Source organism: Tamandua tetradactyla, chromosome 11, assembly GCF_023851605.1.
Source record: "Tamandua tetradactyla isolate mTamTet1 chromosome 11, mTamTet1.pri, whole genome shotgun sequence".
Taxonomy (NCBI): domain Eukaryota; kingdom Metazoa; phylum Chordata; class Mammalia; order Pilosa; family Myrmecophagidae; genus Tamandua; species Tamandua tetradactyla.
The window spans coordinates 17443203-17450707 of NC_135337.1; the positions used below are offsets into that span (position 1 = coordinate 17443203).

A 7505-nucleotide genomic window follows, 5' to 3' on the forward strand; every position below is an offset into this window, starting at 1 on the left:
TTGTTTCTTATTTACTGGAGCATCAGCTTTTTTTGTTTGCATGTTTTTTTTTTTTTAAGTATTTTTCAACATTCAAATATACAGCCAGGACAGTCATTTGAAACAATAAAATTAAAGTGTGCAAGTAAGTGTTCTAAGACACACCCTTTTTATAATGATAACTCACGCAAATACTTGTCTAACTTAATTGAAGGATTTACATACCAGGTAGACTCTCTCAATATTTTCTTAGTAGAGGAAAAGGGAACATGAATCAATTCCCATCATTACAGCCCTGTTAACCTGGATACATAAAACTGAAATAATCATTTCCAGAAGATTGATGATATAAGCAGAAGCACTTATGAAGAAAAGGTCAGTAACGTTGGTAGTTCTCAATTGCACTGCTAGAAAATCCAACTTTGATTTAATTCCCATAACTATTGAAAAGGTTGGTCAGTCAAGATTTCTTCAAAAGATTAAGGGATAACTGCTATTACTTTAAATGTGCTTCACAGACAGATGATACAGATAATACTTTGAAATACATTGAAGGTATTATTATAAGGAAGAAAAAAATGTATATAAAATGCCGCCTGTGGAACTAGCCAGAGGGTACAGACAGGAGCTGAAAGCCAAGAGAACTGAAACAGAAGAGAAGAGCCAAGAGAGGTCGCCATGTGCATTGTCCCAAGTTAAGGACCAAGGATTGCTGCATCCAGACCCAGAATGCCAGTCTTTGGGAAGAAAGCATTGCCTTGATGACGCCTTGATTTGGACTTATCCTAGCCTCAAAATTGTACAGAAACAAAAACATATCGAACACTCTATTAAAGCTGGACACTGTGCCTGAACAACTCTATGAATTTTACAGATGAGGAAACAGGCTTAGAAAGGTCAAACACCCGGTTCAGGGTCACAGGCTGTTAAAGGACGTGGAGCACCACATTACTGCCATCTTCTTACGAGTGGGACTGGCACGTCATCTGCACCTCCAGGCACAAGTACCCAGCGGAACACAGACCTGTGTTTTCCAGGCTCCAGGCATGGAAAAACTAATGTGGAAACAGTACACTGTGACCCTACAGAAGTTTCCAAAAGATGATTTGGAATTGCAGTGTTTGAGGCAGAGACCACCCCCGCTTTGAAAGTGGAGAAATGTCAGTTATCTCTGATGTGCCGGGGAGGAGGGGGGAGGGGGGCAGGAATGGCCCCTTTAAGAAAGTGACAAGGTGGTCATGGTTGACCCCAATGGAGGAAGAACCCATTCATTCACTGTTCAGCTGCTGAGAAAAGGTGGGAAGGTGGCTGCGACTGTGGTCAAGAAGCCTGGGAAGGTCCAGCTGATCCCGCTGTGGGGCTGACCCTTCATGTCATAACGACTGGGTTTTTGAGGCAGTGGAAGAATTCGACGTCAAAAGCGCCAGCAGAATGAACAGCGAAAGGAGCCGGCGCAGCATCTACGGAGTGCAGAGCCGCAGGTGGGAAGTCAGCCTGACCAAGGGTGCTCCCGGGACCGGCTTGGAGCGTGGAGGGGGTGCCGTAGCAAGGGCAGGAGCTTGGAGCACGGCCTGGACCTAAACAGTGGGCAAGCTGAGACCGCAGCTGTAGCAAGAGCCCTGACTGGAGGGGCGCTACCACCTGACAGCAAGCGTGCCTGGGTCCCCTCGGCGTAGTTTGGCAGCATGGCCTGGTCGACTGACAATACCTGGGGTGCAGCCGTGAGCCCTGCACTCCCACAGGCCCAGCCCCTAGGCAAAGACTCAGCCAGGACTTGCCAGCCAGCAGGGCTCAGACAGGCCTATTGGAGTCCTTCTCACGAAAAGCAAAGGAAATGAAGAATATGGTCACCAGCTGGAATATCAGATCTTCATAAAGGAAATGATCAGAACAGGTCTGGTGATGAAGGATGGCGATTTTCATGAAACGGACATAATTCTCATAATCCGTGGAACCGTAAGTGAGAGCATGTCTTTAAAGGATGCTCCCAAACTGATAGAAAAGTTAAAAGGAAAATGCCAGCTAATGGCATTGAGAGACAGCAGGAAGACCCTCATCAACATCCCATCATTGAATGACAGTGACTCGGAGATAGAATATAAAAGCAGAATTAGAGTCCAGTGGATCATTTTCTCCAGATGAGAAAGGACAGCAGTATTCTGACTATGATTATCGTTCTTCAAATGAAAAGTTGAAGGAAAGACCATATTCAAGAGAGGACACCCTGAGCAGATTGTAAAGGATGGGAGCCACCCACTCTGTTTAAGGCCACTGGTGAAGCTGCACCTGCTGTTGTCACAAAGATCAACATGGAAAGGACAAAGCAAAAGCAGCCCCAAGAAATTTTTTGTGTCTTAGCTCTGATGTTGAAGCGGTTTACATCCCTAATATCTAAATGCTGAAATTCAGGACGGGGAACAGTGTGGAACTCTGGCTGGCCAGAGGCAATGATGTTGAGATATTTGTTGCTGGTATTTAAAAGCAAGAAAGTCTGCAAGGAGACCAGATTCTGAAGGTGAACACACAGTTTCAGAGAGCTGGTTTGGAAGGATGCAGTCCTCTACCCGTTAGAAGTCTCCAAGGGAAAAAGGGTAACTATTTTAGCTCAAAGCTGAGCTGATGTGCATAGAGACATACTGGCTTGTGGCAGAGGGGATTCTTTTTTTTTTATTTTTTTTATAATAACCACCTGAATGTGAGAAGGAAATGCTGATCTTCACCAGAGGGGAGATCTTCCAAGTGGTAGATACCTTGTTTGAGGAAAAGCTGGGCCACTGGCTGGCTGTGAGGATCAGAAACAAATTGAAGAAAGGCATATCCCTTCCAAAAGCAGAGATGAACAAATGACCAGTACTGGGGACAGAGCAGATTTCTGGGGAATACCTAGCCATCAGTCCAGAATAAAGAAGAACTGAAGGGGAGTTAGGAAAACCTAAAAGTTGCTGTGTCAGCACCAAATTCCTAGCTTACCAGAGGATTTTGCTGTGAGAAACTGGCTTCAAGAGATCTGGGTTTAATTTGACCCCTAACAGATGGAGTAATGGAAAAGTTGCAAGTTAGTTATATGACTTTTTTCAAACTACTAAAACAGAACCAAAAAATTCAGAATCTGAGAAATCTTGCAGGGTAGTACAGTTAAATACTGTGGGGCAAATTATTGAACAAGGTAAGCATGTACTGTTAAATGTGACTCTGAAAGCTGCGGACTTGTTTTATTATACTCAGTGGTTCCCAATTGATATTTTTAAACACAGACTCATGGTGTAAAAACTGTGAGGCAGAGATTGAATCCAACATCCAACAAAAGTTTTAGAAAGTTATGTGGTCAAACCAACAAGATTGAAATACCTTGTGCACATCTCTTTACAGGTATAATTAATTAAATACAACCCAAAAAAGCTATTTTGGCCACTTGAAGGACACAATTCAGCATCACCAAGGAGAGACATTCTGGGTCTGTGAAGGAAAAATGGAAGGGACAGATGATGACCCCAAAGAACACATGCTCTACATGCCATGGGCATGGACTATCTGAGTTGTGACAGCTGCCTCATCAGAGACATTGAAGACACTGCCAGCAAAGGAGGTGCCTGTAATTGCAATGAGCTGGATGAGCTGGCCGAGGAGCCACTGGTGTCTTCCATCACTCACTCCTCTGTGCTGGTGCAGCATGAGCAGAGCATAAGGAAGCCCCACTGAGAGCCACAAGCTCAGATGAGAAGAGCTTCTGGCAGAGATCGACTTAGGGACAATAGCCCAGCCCCAGCTTTCCAACCAGAGCCACCCAAGGCCAAAACCCCGAATGGAGAAGAATCCTCTGACTTCCCCAAATCCTAAAAATACAAGTCAAACCCCTCAGAAATTTCTGTACCGTCTACCAAAGGTTATCCCCCTCCTGTCACAGCAAAGCCTTCCTTCAGGCAGTCTGTACAGAAGCCCTCTGCTCCCAACCTTCCCCAGAGAGTAAGGAGATGGGAAAGGGCAGTGAAGAATAAGGGAACACACTCAAATCCACTCTGGGCAAAGTCAAAATATTTGAGAAGACAGATCACAAGGCAAGATTATAGAGAATACAAGAGCTCCAAGAAGTACAGAATGTAAGGATTGAAATAGCATAGAAGTATCCTGATATTTATGCAGTCCCAATCAAAACACATAAGCCAGACCCTGGCCTGCCCCTGCATATGAGTTCCAGACCCCCTGAGCCACAGAGAGCTCCTTCCGGATTCTGTCAGGACACCAGAGGAAGTTATGGCTGTGATATGGGAGAAGAATAGTGCCAGCAGCTGTTAGACGTTCAAAGTGTGGGTGTTGTGGCCAGCCTTCCCAATGCTGGGACATGGAATTACACATCTCTGAGAACTGCCTCTTCTGGGCCACCTGGCGCTGCATCAGAATAACAGTCCTACCCAGTCACAAGGATGGCTATTTTCTAGTTAAAATGCACTGTGGAGATCTGGTAGGGCCTGAGGTTATATTCTTTCCATGAGAAATCTGGAGGGGCAGGCAATACAAATTAAGAACTGAAGCGTCTGTTTGTGAGACCGGTTTAAGGGAGTTTGTCTTTTTGCTCAGAATTAATATACAATATAGTTTGACACTGTTACCTGCTTCAGTGGACCAAAACCTGTATTAATTCTTTTGTATTTGTAACATGCATATTAAGAGGTGATAACTATTTTTCTTCATTAATAGCTGCCTTCAAGGACTGTTCCATTTGAAAAAAAAAAAAAAATGCTGTTGGGCTTAAAATGCCACCAGTGGTGATTTGGAGCTAAATATCCCAGAAAAAATATGTTCTTAAACTTAATCCGTCCCTGTGGGTGTGAACTTATTATAAACTACTTGAGTTAAGGTGTGGCTCAACTCAAGTAGGATGGGTCTTAATCCTTTTACTAGAGTCATTTATAAGCAGAATGAAGTTGAGACAGAGAGAGACACAGCCATAGAAGGAACAGCCCCAAGCTGAAAGTTAACAGAACCTGGAAGAGATAAAAGAGGCCAGGAGAGGTATTGCTGTGTGACAGCAGACCCAAGTACCAAGGAAATAACTTCAGTGTCCATACTTCTACCAAGAGTCTCTTCAAAGCAATCTGGGCCTTTTCTACCAAACACTGCACAATTCCTCCATGATGTGCCTATTACCACATTCCATTAATGTTGTTTAGAAAGAACTCCAGTAAGTGGATACCCAGTAAGACCCACTCTGGGCCAAGTATCTTCAGTAAAATGTCTTACTTACAATAGATTTACACCTGCAGGAATGAATTATACTTTAAAAACATGAGTTTCTGGGGCTATACGGTTCCAACCAACCACAATAGATTAATCAAAACTGTTGAAGAAATATATATTCATTAATTAAATATTTAATTCATTAATTAAATATCATTTATTAATATGGGTGAATTACCAAAGATGACAAAATTCAGAAGTTTATGAACAAGAATATGTCAGGAATCTCCTCAGATGCATTCAAAGTGTCAGACAGAATAAAGGTAGATAAAAACTTGATCCAAGATAAGCGGATGACCAAAGTAAGCATCAGAGTTTCAGTAGGTGAGTCAATATTTAAGTGCACAATTTGGGAAGGAGGGGGAAGTATGCGTCATTGCAAATGCATCCTATATCTATGTGCCCATTTGTCAAACTTAGATAGGGATGAGAAAGGAAGAGGTTTAATTCAAAATACGCTACGTAGAATTGGAATCAAAGAAAGATCAAGGAAAGCATTGGAGGAAAGACAAATTGGGATTTAACACCTACTTGTGCCTGGTCTTTTCTGAGATACTGTATTTTTCTTGAGAATAAGGACTACGGTTGGGCCAATTCGAAAATATTAAGCACCCCAGAAAAGCTGTGTTTTAATGCTGATTCCACCCTGTAGAGATCGCCATTTCCTTTAATCCTGATTCAATAATGCAAGTTGGAATCTTTTGATTAGATTATCTCCATGGAGATGTGAAATTTTTACAGGCTTCAAAGTGTAAACTTATGAATGATTAAATTCCCCTTTTAAAAGACCATTCCAATTCTGGTTCATCACATATCAGCAGCTTGCAAACTAACACAGTGGTTATTGAAGCTGGACAAACTTATCTTTTCTTTTCCTCTTTTCCATTCTGTGCATATTTCTTCAACACATTTAGAAGAAAATGTTAGAAAGAACAAATAATTCTAATTTAACTGATGCTGATAGTCTTCTTCTCTGGTATATCACAGCCACTCTGACAATTTTTTTTTATTTTTAATATTTCTGTATGCTTCCAAAAAACTTCTTTGTGTTTTTATATCATACCTGTATATACATGGAAAGAATTATAGATATCACTTTTAAAATGTGCATTTCACTAAATTTGTAACTATAGCACCATTACATTTCTAAATATGTCACAAATTTTTGGTGCATGGAGTCTTTAGCTAAGTCTTTTCAGAAAGTCATATACTAGAAATGAGAATTACATATTTCAATAAATTTTCTGTTCCTTTTACATTATCTCCTTCAGGAAGATAGTTTGGAAAATCCCAATATTTATTAAGTTCTTTAAAGTGTAAAATGCTCCTGGGAGACTTTTTTCCTCTTCCAATCATGTTTTATTCCTTATCAAATTTTTAATCTTCCTTTTGTACTTTTTCCTTTTTCATCTTTTAAATTTTTCACTATAGCATATATGACATTGTTATTGTTAATATCATTATCGTTGTCATTTTGCTCATAGTTAATTAGAGCAGTTCCATTCAGAATGACCAAGTGTGAACATACTCTTCTCATCTCATTTCCCACCAGATTTGAGGGTTGTCTTTATTCTCTCCTGAGTCACAGTTTAGGAGCAAAGGTTGAAATTCTATCTCTTGTTCTTTTCAGTAGTCTGGGCTAACTATTCAGAAGGAAATGTGTGGTGTACAATCTGTTTCACAGAATCTGGGATCTTCTCTTTTTTTCAAAACTTTAGCATATTTTCTGTACCTGGGTATGTCCCCCAAAGAAGGTGGTGCCTTCTATTTCAATGCCAGGGTCACCTCAGCCTTCAGATAATTATCCCTTTTTGTTGTTGTTGTTCAGCCTAGGCAAATTGTGAGCTATGGTGGACTTTTCCTTCCTCCCCTAAATCCTTCAGGATAACCTATTGTGTTGTCTATTCTTTTTACCTCTCAACCTACTTCTTCCCATACTGAAAGTAATCAGGAAGAATGCTAAGGGCCTTTATATTCACCTACTTCTGTGGAAATTACCAGCCATTCAGAGTTGTGCCGGAATCCATTCACCAATATGTTTACAGCAGGAGATTGTGTGACTTACAGCAGGAAATTGTGTGACTTTCTTTGTTCAATCTTGGCTGATATTTCTTCTTATTTTTCGTACAGGTTTTCTATAGTTTCTTCATGTAAGCAAATACTGGGTGAAGGAAATTTTGGGATGCAATTCATTTATACATTGTATATACATTCTTACTTGTACATTGTCATCTAGCCTTTTTTTTTTCCTATGCTGGATGGTGGGGGTCACATTTCATTTGTTTTCCATG

General features: G+C 41.0%; 2 pseudogenes; both read left to right on the plus strand.

The window, feature by feature from the left end:
• Window positions 1–568: 568 nt before the first annotated feature.
• On the plus strand, window positions 569–1655 carry LOC143649074 (tight junction protein 2-like; annotated as a pseudogene).
• Window positions 1656–1664: 9 nt separating this feature from the next.
• LOC143649075 (tight junction protein 2 pseudogene) lies at window positions 1665–2894 on the plus strand (annotated as a pseudogene).
• The last annotated feature ends 4611 nt before the right edge of the window (window positions 2895–7505 follow it).